Source organism: Anomalospiza imberbis, chromosome 10 (genome assembly GCF_031753505.1).
Source record: "Anomalospiza imberbis isolate Cuckoo-Finch-1a 21T00152 chromosome 10, ASM3175350v1, whole genome shotgun sequence".
Lineage (NCBI taxonomy): Eukaryota > Metazoa > Chordata > Aves > Passeriformes > Viduidae > Anomalospiza > Anomalospiza imberbis.
The window spans coordinates 13,686,416-13,699,737 of NC_089690.1; the positions used below are offsets into that span (position 1 = coordinate 13,686,416).

At 40.1% G+C, this 13,322-nt stretch overlaps 1 long non-coding RNA gene across 1 annotated transcript; it reads left to right on the forward strand.

The window, feature by feature from the left end:
* The first annotated feature begins 2,427 nt into the window (after nucleotides 1–2,427).
* On the forward strand, nucleotides 2,428–2,958 carry LOC137479567 (uncharacterized). The gene is made up of 2 exons (XR_011002346.1): nucleotides 2,428–2,548; nucleotides 2,710–2,958. It is a non-coding gene; the product is annotated as an uncharacterized lncRNA (long non-coding RNA).
* Nucleotides 2,959–13,322: the final 10,364 nt, after the last annotated feature.

The following is a 13,322-nucleotide window of genomic DNA, read 5'->3' on the forward strand; positions in this document are numbered from 1 at the left end:
TGATGGTATGCACCCATGCATATATACAAACCCTTTTTAGTTTTATGTGTGACCTGAATGTTAAGGTTAGTTGAAAAGCAAAAAATATTTTCACTTGGTTCTTGTTGAGTTTTCAATGAATACAATTATTCATAATTTCAGACACTAAATTAATTATCAACATGGTTTCTACAACCACTCTTCATGTCAAGCATTTTTTGAGGGATAACACATTATTTCAGTTTTGTTGTTTCAAAATATTTCACACTAAAACATACAATTTCTTTAAAATCACTTCTGTGCAATCTAGGCTATTTGTACACATGCATGAATAGGTCTGTGAACTCATGAAATTCTGCATGTGTCTTGTTACTGCTTAACTTGGGGTGATCTGTGCATACAGATGTGTGTAAGTGGACACTTCAAGCACTGCATCCCTTTAAAGCATGTGAATCAGGACAGTAAAGTAGAAAAAGAGTTATGGCTTTAAAGATGACCCTAATAGTTGCTATTAATTGATCAAGCTAGGCCACATACTCAAAGCCTATGTCACTCCTTTTTCCATGTGGTCTGATGTGAAGATAAGACTGGTGGTCGTCTTAGTGCTGCAATTTAGTCTAAAGATACTCATGGTAACAGTAACTGTGTCACAAACAGGCCTGATGCGTGTTATATCATGGCAGTTTGTAAAAACTACATCTACTCAAAGAAAATGCAGTCAGTGTGTTTGGGGAGCTGTCACTGTCACAAGAAAGAAAATGTATCTGCATTTGAGTACTTGTCCTCAAGGAAAAAAATATTCCCCTCCACAATGAATTTTACTTTACACTTAGTAGAGAACACATTCTGCACAAAGGAGTGAAATATCAAATGGCATTTTCCAGTTGTCACCATCTGGTCTTTCATTGTGTTCATGCAAGAGGATAAATTATGTGTTGTGTTTGACTGTCATCTTTTATATGTTTTTTGACTTCTGACTACACAAATGTAAATATGACTGCAAAATATCACTAATATCTGCAAATGGTAAAGTTTGTTCTGGAGGGAGAGAATGTAGCTTCTGCTTTAAGAACAAATATTTGCTTTTGGTGGTACTGTTCGGGTTCTATGTCTGCAAAGCTTGTGCAAACAATTCAGAGAGCTGAAAGATGAGGGATGTGGCAGACAAAAACAGTCTGAATGAACTTGTCAAGGAATTGTCACCATAGATCCATGAGGATGGGCTTCACTCACAGTGGCTGCCTAGGCTTATTTGGCTACACAAGTTTTTTAGCATTTTGGCCTGACTTTCAGATGTTTTAATTGTTTTATTTAATAAACCAGGTTTAGATGTGAAGTGGTTTCTATGGGTGCATAAGAACAGGAAGTATGTTGTGTTCCTTCCTTTCCTAACATAAATATATGGCAGTGTTTTTTGTTTTGTGGAGGGGTCAGAAAAGGGGATGTAAACTTCCCCAAGGGAGCCACAACACACAGGTGGAGTTTTGGTATGCTGGTGTTCATCCTTTGGCACCAGTGACAGCAGAGTTCATTCCTGTCTCTGTCAGTGTAGCCCTGCATCAGTCACATATGCAGGGCTAGGAAATTGGGGCCACCCTATGACCTGCCCCACCACACTGCATGGCAGAGCAAGGCACAAGCCCTCACAGATTTGCTTCCCCGGAAGAACCTGTGGGATAGGTTCATACCGTATTTGTTTCCCTCAAGAACCTGTGAGCCATACCCATTTTTGCTGCAGGAGGAACTGTAGCTCGTTCCACAGCAATGTTTTTACCTGAGGTGCCACAGGCTCGAGGACATTGGTGAATTAGCTATGGGTTGGCTTCAGTCAGTGAGGATGCTGAGCTCAGAGCCACACACGTGCTTTATAGAGCAAAGAGGGTGTGTCAATTTCTGCAGAAACACCTCTTAGCAGAATTTTTACCTCTTCAATTTTTGGAGAGAGATGTTTTATCTAGAAGTATTCTGTCTCTGGAAGATATGAGTGTTTTGAGTTTGCTGTGTGCAGTTTTCTTCTGCCAATTGACTTCTGGAAGTAATCTTTGGTGATATTTATATTTTGTAGTTTAAAAGTGGAGGAGATGCACTTATCTCACAACTTCTGTCTTAATTTCTCTCACTCTTAGGATTTACAAGGTTTTTATGACCTTGTTCAATGCAGTGCCATGGAGGTGGAACCCATTTTTATCAGCTTTTATTATCAGTCAGCAGTACAGAGGGCTCAGTGCCTGCTTGTGTCTGTGAAGGCACACCCTACAGATGACGAGCTATGTAGTAAAACTTGTCCAAGGGGAAAAAAGCCCTCACCAAAACACAGCCCAAAGCCCCCACCAGACATAATCTGCAGTGGTTTATGAGAAAGGCAGCTCTGTTGGATTGGCCTCTAAGTGTTGTCTCCATGGACCAGGTCTGCTGGCGCTGTGACGTCATGCGGAGAAGCACAGCGCCGTACAAAAACCAGCGACATCCAGAATTTATAAAGGGAGAATTTGATCCCCTTTTAGTCCTGTTAGTCATTCAGGATGATAATGGGAGACAGGCACCACTACCAGAGTGCGCAGGAGAAAAGGTAGGATTTAACGTGCTGCCAGGCACCGTGGGTAGTAAAGATTGGCTGGTTATCTCCCCCTGATGCGGCAGCTGAATGAGAGCTCTGGTAAAGACAAAAGCAGGACAAAGGAGGAAGAGGCTAGAGAAATATGATTTGTGACTGTTTCTGCTCACTTGTAGGTATGGACTTTCAGATGTAAATACAATAAAGGGAAAATAGCAATGAGAAGAGAACAAAGTTGTCTGTCAACATGACTTCTATGACAGATTTTTCTTGCTGTTCAGCAACGATTCTAATTCAATTGCTGGCTGCTGTGAAGGAGATGAGATGCCAGAAGCAGAAGCGCTGCAAACCAGAACAAAAAATAATTACTAGTAGAAATGTGCTGCAAGTAATTCCCTTGAAAATACAGTTGCATTGTTCTTCTAGTTTCCTATCCCCCAAATATTTTTGTTTTCTAATCATTGAATTGAAACACATTCCAAGGGTATGAAACCTTGCACCTGATGATATATGAAATGTCTGAGCAGTTATGCATGACCTGATACCATTATATTCAAGAGATTTGCAAACCTATTTTTCTTGAAAAATCTTCTTCAGACAGGCTTTTAGAGGGGGAGCAGGAAAGCAGGGAGAGGTGTTTGTTTTGCTTTGGCTGTTTAGTCTGTGCTCTAAAATCAACTGACATCTAAGCATGTTCTGAAGGAGGGTTTTTTTGTTGTTGTTGTTGTTTGTTTTTTTTTTTTTTTTTAATCAGTGCCCATCTATTGCAAACTGGCACGTGGATGCAGTTTAGACCAACAAAACCTGATGAACAAAGTTCCCTGGTTGTATCACTGTGCTTAGAGGAGGAGGACTGGCAGTGGCTTGGCTAAGGACTCTGACCAGAGCTTGTCATTAGGGCAGCTGTAGGGACAGAAATGTGCCAAGTGTACATCTAGAAAAACCTACTGAACACAAAGAACAATACATCACTCACACCCTGGAGCATGCCCACTGAGAGAAAGAGTAATGCTTGAACCTTTGCATAGTTGGAAAATAGAGAGTTACAGAGGGGAGAATTGGGTGCCTTCTTCCCATCTTCATGGCCCAGTACAGTTGACTGGGCAGACTGCCAGACAAGCACCAAAATGCACCAATATAAGGGGTAGGTTTTATTCTCACCATTTTTCTGATTGGACCAGCAGATGGAAATGGAGATGTGATCATTTATCTTCAGAATTGCCCTAGTAATCTGCAGTGTTAGCACAGATTACGTTATAATTGCTAGAACTGGAATAAAAGAGATTGCAGCATCTGTAAAACTCGTGGTAAATTTAAAGGATATAAAAATCAGCTCCATGTCAGGGGATATTCTCACTAGTATATTACATTTCATGTACACAAATGTAGCGATGCAAGAGCAGAAGCTTATGACAAACATCATTTGAATTTTATTGCTGATTTTTTTCTCTGCAGCTGGTCTAGAGAAGTTACTATAAAATACAGCCCTTGCAGCCCACACTACTGCAGCATGGCATTGTGCAGAACCCAGCCCCAGAATACAGGCTCAGTGGCACATTTCTACCAAAACTGCTATGGGACAGGGTGTTTTTAAGTGTCCCTCCTTATATTAAATTTGGAAATAAAAATTTGTAACTTCAGTCTCTAAATGGTTTCATTTTACAATAACAGATTTGACTCTCCAACCTACAGGCAGAAAAAGGAAGACAAGCTGGGACAAAAATGAAAGTAAATTGATGTACTTAACATTAATTAAGGGCAGGATTTTATTCTTATGCCTACAGCAGAACGGGGATAAGATTTTGTCAAACACTTGCTTACATGAATGAAATAAATATAAGGATCCTGATCAACTGCATTTAAAGCCAGAGAGAAATTTTAGTGCAGTGTCAACCCCTTTGACAACTCAATGTAAACTGTTTGGCTGGTTCTATGTATCATGACCTTGCAAAGTTGTTGGGTGTCTTCTTGTATGGGTGACACACAGAAACTTCAGAGTATACATTCAGGTGATGACTGTTTCCTTTAAACTTCTAATGATAAGCTAGACCTGTTATGGTTGCTCAGCCTAAGCTACAATATTATAGGTATACAAAGAAACCTTCAGTTTTTAAGGTTCACATTGTTTTGTCTGCTAAGAAATCAATCATTTGCTGTGGAAAGTAGCAGAGTTATCTTTTTTGCTTGCCTTTCATCTCTTTGGTGTTTTTTAGGAACTGTTAACAATTTTGGAGAAAAATTTGGGCTATTTTTTTTTTTTTATCTGTTCCACTAGAGACTTCCACAGAAGCTTTCTAGTTTCACTTCGGTTTTGGTGAGCAAAAAAATTACTCTTATAATAGCAACAACTGCAGTGTTAAGGCTATAAAAGGTCACAGACTACTAAAACTGCAGAAGATATAATAGACTTTAATATAGGTGAATACAAAATCAGCACTGTTGATTACATTCTCAGTTATTTCGCCACACGTTTATCATCATCAGAAAACAACAAAAGAAGCTGTTGAAAATAATACAAGCCAATGTTGTCATTTTGTATGCTGTTCTCAGAGCCATACAGCTCTGGAAGAAATCCAACTAGTAACTGAATTGAATAACATTCAGCAATTCAAAGAGATTGTGATGGGAAATGGCAGGAGTTAATGTAATATGGTGCAAGTTTAACAAACACCATTTCAAGATGGGATGTTATTGCACAAACAGCAGTAAAAACTCTTCATAGAGATGATGAGCAGACTCTGAGTGCAGTAATACTCTATTGTGTGAAGATGACATTTTAATTTAGCTGACTTGGCAATCTGGAGGGTTAGATTTTGCCTGTTGCTGAACTGCACCTCTCTGTGGGAGGAGACCTCATCTGCTGCTTCATCTGAAGAGAGTGGCTCTGAGCTCTGCCTTGGTGAGTGGTGAGTCTGAGCTGGCACATCGGGTGTAGTGGCAGTATCCCCTCTAATTTCCTGCTCTTCTTAGGCAGTTGGATTACAAACTGGCTACAGACCCTTTCCATTATAACATAACTAGCTGCAGGACTCTGTTGGAGCACATTTCAGCAACACTGGTTGTTCAAATCACAAGATGATTTCTGAGCTGGCTGTTAGAAACCATCTTTGGCAAGCTTTGCTCCTGGTGGATCCTGTCTCCTCCCTGGAAGCTGTATCTCCATGCTTAAGTAGCAGGAGGCTCTTATTTCCCCTAATCTACTTGGGCATGGGCCCAAAAGTATTCATGCTGTCATCTGCTCCCGAGTCCCCACATTCTCTGGCATCCCAGGCTTGCTGCAGCCCAGAATGATTGGCAGGAGCTTTGCAGCCCATGGATGCCTTTGGCTGGACCTTTAGCTCTACACTTTGTAGAGTGACAAATATAATTTGATGCTTCAGTCTCTGGAGGCTCATGTTGAAACACCTGAAAGGCTCCTAATTTTCAAAGAATGCTATGTGCAACCAGCTGCAGAAAATTGTTTCTTAAAAGTGTGTGAAGCTGGCAACTGAGAATAGTGATTTCACTAGTCGGCTGTGAATGCCATCTGAAGAAATTTCATACAACAAAAATAAAATCCTCTTGTAGCTCTTAGCAATCTGCTGATTATTTTGCTTTATATTATGAAAATGTCACTTGTGATAATTTGAAAATCATGTGTTTATATTGGAATTTTCTATAAATCCCTTTCCCACATGTTCAGAAAGGAAAAAAATCAACAGTTTGCTTCCTGTGCGTAAATGGGCAGATCCTACCATCATCATTTTTGGCAAGATTAGATGATGCAATATAGGGTGGGCTGTGCTTTGAAGAAAGGGGGAGGACTGTTTTTTTTGTTTTGTCTTAGAAATGCCACAAGGCAATTCACTGCCTAAAGAATTAAACAGGGTTGTTTTTTTTTTTAACATATTTGGATGGTTTTTTTTTTTTTTTTTGTTTTGGGATTTGTTTTTTTAAACTTGAAAATACCTAAAATATATAGGGTGAAACCAGATTGTGCTGCTTGCTGTTGTCTCTACTGTGCATATGTCTGGTACTTGGATGCACGCTAGAACATCAAAGTAGCATTTCTCTCTTTTTGACACAGAACAAACAGAACCACTTTGAGTCATCAGACAGATGTTGCTTTGGTGACAACATGCTACACACACGCTAGCTACAGCACAGGCGAGCTGTCTTCTCTGACATCCACACAATGTCCAAGTACATGCTCCAACAGTACAGTGAAGCAAGAAGTCACCAGCAGGGAAGACCAGACGAAGCATGGAGGAAGAATAATGATTTATTCATTATCCTCCCTGTTCTCTGTGACCCAAATTGGACACCAATTAAAAGATTGGAGAACTCAGCTTGAAAGGAAAATGGATTTATCTCTGTTTTAGGTGGCTTGTGGATGGATGGCTACAGGTGGAGGACGATGATCAGATCAAGATTAAAGTAATTAACTGAACTGGAATATATTAGGCACATAAGTTGGAATTGCAAGTCCAAACATTTTCTTTTAAATTTGGACATTGGAGTAGCATTAAGTAGGTGACCTGATCAGTCATGAAATCTGTAGCTGCAGGAGGGAGAGTTAAAACACATTTGAGACCTTACTGTCTGAAATTAGTGCAAGAGCAAGTCTGAGGGTGGAACTCTGCAATTTCCTTTGTAACCCTCATGGAGAGGAGCTGACACAGAGCTGTTAACAATTATGTACATACAAGGGACTAAAGAGAAAGCTCTGAGACTGCTGTAGGCTCAGTTACCACTGCAACCTCATTTTAAGAAATAAAAAGAAGAAAACAGGTGAGATCTATAAATTCAGTGTGAGTTGTCTACTCCTTTGGGCTTAATCTCATTTCCATCAGAGCAAAGTTGTCTCTTACATCAGTTTCAGATGACGTTGGCAGTATTTTTTTTTTTTTTTTTGCTTTGAATTCCTTTTCAGTGGCTGTGAAGGCGAGGGGAATTCAAGGTTCAAGGCTTCCTCTCTACAAATGCTAACCATAAGAATAATGTCTAGCCAGTTTTGTTGGTCTCTATAATTACTTAAAGGAGTATAGCATAAATATGAAGTAGGTGTAAATCTCTAACATTTCACACTCACCATTCACACAGATGATATTTATTTTGCACACAATATAAATGACTCTAAATAGCTCCCAAAGCTGTGATGTCTCAGAAAACCAGGCTTTCTGCTACAGTGGCTGACAATGAGTGCCTTTAGCCTCTGCCTGAGTGACACCAAATTTCCAAAGTCTCCTTTGTCCAGTAAATAATGCTTTACAATGCTGTGTCAGCATAACACTGTAATTTGTCAGTGGGAACCATTAGTTGCTCAGATTATTTCCCAGCAATTTTATTTTAGATAAGAAAGCAACATATACAGAAATGGAAAGCCTGTCCAGAATAAATGATGTTATGTCCTAGGACATAGAAAGAGAGATGAATTAGCAACCCTTATTTCTAATTATGCATTGGACACCCTAAAGTAATCTGAAACACCTTGGTATGTTCAGCATTAACAAAACCTCAGGCTCTTTGTTACTATATCATGTTTTCACATAGTTTCTTGCAAGTGCTAGCAAGTATTGGGACAACTATCAGCAAGACTCTGTAGACTGGAGGCACTTGGGGCTGCTTAACCAATGTTGTCAAATCCCACATCACAAAAATATCAAATCTAAACCAGACCTGCTTTCCTGGTGCTGTTTTGATAACTTATCAGTGCCTTGTAGATGTGAAAGCTGCTGGGATGAGCTTCTGTTAGCCCAGTAATCTGGGAGCATGCTAGTCTCCTAATCATTGTCTTTTCATATGTGATTTTCTGATGGATGAAATATTACAGGGAAACACAGTTGGGCTTTCATTTGTTTACCACTGCAAAACTGTGTGTTGGGCTACTCTGTCCCCTGTGGATGAAGCAATGGTTGAAACAGAAGTATGCTGTATGGGCATTTCCCCCCAAATGCTTAGACTGTAAAACAGCATTGAAAAAAAATCACACATTCATCCCATGCTACATAAATAAAAATAGAACTGTCAGAATGTTTTGAACATTTATAATAAAAAAACCTTAATACAATTTTTCCCCAAATTTTTCTTTCCCCGAACAAAGAAAAATAATTACTCTTTAAGATTTATTTACTTTCTAAACTTCAGAAGCAAAGAATTTTGGGAGTAGAGGGTGGAGTAGAGAAAAAGTGATGAAAGTTACCACACAAGAAAAGTAAGAATTCTTATTTTAAAATCTTGGAAAAAAGCCAGCTAATCAAACTCTTTAGAAAATAAAGAGAGCAAAAGCTTTATTACTATTATTCATGGAATTTTTCTATTTTTCTAAACAAACTGAATAAACCTTACACATCACCTTAGCATAGTTTTTCATTGCATATAATGTGATTGCACATTGCACATAAGGTGGTTACTGATAGTTATACTTTTAACAATATTAAGTTGTTCTTATGAAGGGCATTTAGCTAAATATATCAAAGACCTTCTAGGCTTTCCCCAGGTCTTTTCCCCAGCCTGCCCATTAGGAAGGCAAACTGCCCAAAAAGCAAATTGTTTCCTCTTAAGCAAGGAAGGATTGAGATCTGGTGAGTAAGGCATGGAATGGGGCTCAGAGGAGGGCTTGCTCTGCCTCCCAGCCTCAGGAATTCCAAGTCCACTAATGAAAGAGTGAAGGTCTGAGGTGCCTTGATGCTTATCTTGGTAAAGTGCTCGGCTACCTTGTGCATGGGGAAGGAGCAGTAAACCACATCACTGAGGATTTACTCTTCAGGTGCGTGGCTGGGAAGGTCCAGTACTTGTAAAACATCTGTTGCATCTCTCTGGAGATATATGGCACGGTCATTCTGGGTGTTAAAAGTTTGTTTAGCTCACAAGTGTATCTCTAACACTGTGCTTGTCTGAAGGAACATGCATGCAGATGCCTCTAATCCTTGTTTTTCCCAGCAGCAGCAATAGATTTCTTTCACTTTTGGTTATGAGATGTTGATCAGCTGTTCATAAACAACAGTGAGGAGAAAAAAGAACCCTCAGGATTGCATCAGGGGTCTCTTATGGAATGGCCTACAGAGCTCTACAATGCCAACAGAGGGCTTCAAGACTTATTAGGTAGACCTGCAAAACTAAATAGAGAAAAAAAAATTGTCATGAATGCAAAATATCCTCTCTCTGAGGGATAAGGATTTAAATATTTCTCTTCTTCCTCTTGGGGAAAGTTTGCTTGGACTTTCTTCTGCTCTGGGAAGGTGCAGAGAAGGAATTGCAGAGCTCAGGGATCCCAGGAGTGCAAAAGACTTGAACTGATGATGGAGCTACTCCTGTCTATGACTATATTTATGTATATGTCTGTTACTAATGAGGACAAAATGTAGCAGGAAAAGAAGAAAGGATAACTTGATCAGTGAATGTTTTTCTATCTGTTGCTGTCTGAAGAAAGTAAAGCAGCACTGAAATTTAGAGGTCTGTTATACAGATTAACCAGATAACATTTCTTCTCCCTTTTCCCATATGTGCCTCATGTATTTCTTGTTGCTGGTCATGTGGCATATAATGTAACAAGGAGGTGTGCTACAGAATTTGTTTGTTTGCCACCTCCAGGAGAACATAATAAGCATAACAAAGACAGCAGAACATGACACACAGCTTTCTGCATGCCGTTGTGTTGATCCAGCATCTGTCAGTTTCTGAGAAATTAAAGCCAAGCACCAGAATTTGAATTGGGGCTCAAAACTACAGCAAAAGACATGATTTTGGGTCTCATTGTGCTCAGCAGGGGTCACGCTCCACAGCAGATGTACCAGAGGGAAAAGAAAACAGATGTAGGTATGGAGAGACTCAAATCTCTGCACAGTGAAGCTGCTCCACATCACTGGTGTTACATGGTGTTATATATGGTATTAGAACAACATTATGGGGGGTGTTGTAGTTCAGTTGTTATTAGTAAGTGTCATTGTGTGCTGATTGCAAGCACTCAAGTGTTCAGAAGGGGGAATCAAGGATACCAAATGGGGAAAAACAATACACAGGAGTCTAATATCCTTAAGAGGATAAATTATCTTTTCCTTGAGAAAGCAGAAAATGTTAATGGCTAAGTCTGCTGAGACATTTTCTAATAGAAGTAAATAAAGATGCAAAAGATCATTCCAGTCCTTTAATGTGCAATTATAAAATATCACTTCTTACTGATCTTGGCATGACAAACTGATTGACTCACTGTAGAACATTCCAGTGAGTTTATGGCTGGTGAATCAGGGGAAAGGTTATTTTTGGTTTTAAAAATATTAGAAATGAGACAGGAATGAGCTGATAAGCGTGTGCCATTTGGGAGTCTTCTTGGGAGTTACTGGGGCTTGGTTTGCCATTGTATGTGAAACCATATGTACAACCAGTACAGATTGTAACCCAAGTGTCCCAGAAACAGAGACCTGTGCTGTGGGGCTGCAGCCAACTCACTGCCAGCCACTTGGAGATCTTTGGATATAACAAGCACAACTTCTATCAGGGTAGCCTTTCCATGTACACCACACTGGCAGGCCTTTCATAGGTCTTTCCACACATCAAGTAAAAAAAATCAACTTTTGAACAACTTTAGTTTCTGCACCTTCCTCTTTAGCTGTTTCAGCAAGGCTGTGGCCAGGCTGGTGAGAGGATCCTGTATTCCTCTAGTCCCAGGTAGCTGAAATGGCCTCTGGGGTTTTGGAACAAATCTTTTGGGCACCTCAGAGCAAGATACTGGCTGTGTAACCCTCCTCTGGTGGTTGCTTGCAGCACACTTTTCCATGAGGACAGAAACTCCACTATCAGGATAAGCAACACCCAGAAGTGTAAAACATTTACTGTTAGTCAGGATCAACACCCTACCAGGCTGGAAATGAGTTTTCTCAATGTTTGCTGTAAGACATAAGAGAGTCTTGGTGAAGTAAGCAGGGAAAAACTCAGCAGCTGGTCTGAAGCAGAGAGGGGACTGCAGCAGGGCAGGCACACAGGCCAGGGCAGCCCAAAGGTGAAGCTTGAAATCTGTCTGCACATTTTAATCCTGGGTCTAGAGCTCAAATTGACCATGCTGTATTCATGAGAATACTGAGGAGAACCTGCTGGGTCTACCCCCTGTTGGGTGGTTGATGCAGCAGGTCAAGATGATTTATTATATGTAAAATAAAGCTCCAGATTTTATACTATAAAAAATATTCTACCTTAAATGGAGCAAAGTGGCAGAGGTTTTGAGGTGTTCCATATTTTCACTCCAACAAGGAGATGAATTCCTATGTCTTTGCTGTAAGATGTCAGTAAACTTTCCTGGGCAGGGAAAATTGGCAGAGGTTCTTGGTGGCAAGATTTGCCCAGTATTTTTTTCAGTAGCTTAATAAGCCCCTTTCCTTTTTGACCCCACTGAAGCTATGTCAAACATGGACAAATAATGGGGTGGAACAAGAAACCCCAAACCATTGATTGTGCTAGAAGATGTAGATTTTAATGACAATAAGTGGGAATTTGACAGATTCCATCAGCTCGACTGAATAATATTTAGTATGAATTACCAACAGTTTTAAATGTGCTGTCACAGCCTCTCAGTCCTGTGTCAGGTAACACAAACCTTGTGACCATCTTAGAGCGTCTGAACAGCAGAACAAGGGCTCACTAAAATGGAAGGAGCTTGAGGGAAGGGGCAGAATTGTGTGAAAAACATTTATGAAGCAGAAACTCTCCTAAGGAGGTTGCTAATGTTAGAAAACCTCTCTGCAGTCTCAGAGGGATTGTACAAATGTTCGTACTAGTTGCTTGTCTGTTTTGATTCCTAAATGCTATTTAACCACGCAGTCTGGGGACTGCAAACCTTATGTGTTGCATTTTTCTCTGGGATGCTTTTCCAAAGATACATTCCTTGTTACAAGGAAGAAGAGCTCTGGAGCTTCTTAGCTCCTAGAACGGTGCAAAGTAGAAAAGATCAGGCCGGAGCACCTGGCCTCTTCTGGAAATTTGTGTGATGGTCATAACTCAGATAAAAAAATGTAAATGATCCTGTAGCCCCTTTTTCTCTGGAGGAGTGTCATGTTGAGAGACTTTTTAAAGAGTAAGTACAATCCAGATTGCTCCTAAAATGAATGTTAAAATAGCAGACGATTTGAAAATTGACCCAGTTTTGCAGCATACAGAGTTTTTCAGCACTTGGTTTGGTGATCCAGGCTTGATTTGAATTTTATTTTAGTTTACTTAAAACATTCAAATGCAAAGGAAGGAAAAAGGAAAAGAAAGGTTGTAATGTACTCAGTCTCATGCTGATAAGCAAGATAAATTCTCTTTTCAGCAAACTGTGCACAATATATTCCTGCCCCATCAGAATATAGTTGAGATATATGGCTGTAAAGATGGTTCTGTATGTTCTTCATACATTGAATGAGGTTTTCCCCACAGCCCTTCAGCTGCAGGGCTTTTTGAAAGCAGACTGTCACATCCTGCAATGAAGGAGCCAAGGTAAATGCAATAGGAGGTTAAGCTGATGTCCAAGAAGGATGTTGGTGACAGCAAGGCAAGGTGAGTCAGAGTAATTTTGGGATAATACAGGAAGTTTGGTGTCAGAGCATCATGAAAAAGGAAAAAGGGCACTGCCTATTTCAAGGTCAGGTAGTTTACCCTGAGGGCTGTGTCCAGAAGAGGAATGTGTGGGAGAGGTAAGGAAATGTGAGGAAAATACCAGAACTGCCTTGTGAGCTAACTGAGCTGGCCTGTGGTGTGGCTGACAGGGATCCAAGCTACAGAGAGGAGCTCTTCTCTTGTGTGTCACTGACAAAGCAGTTTGATGTTCCGTGGCATGTCC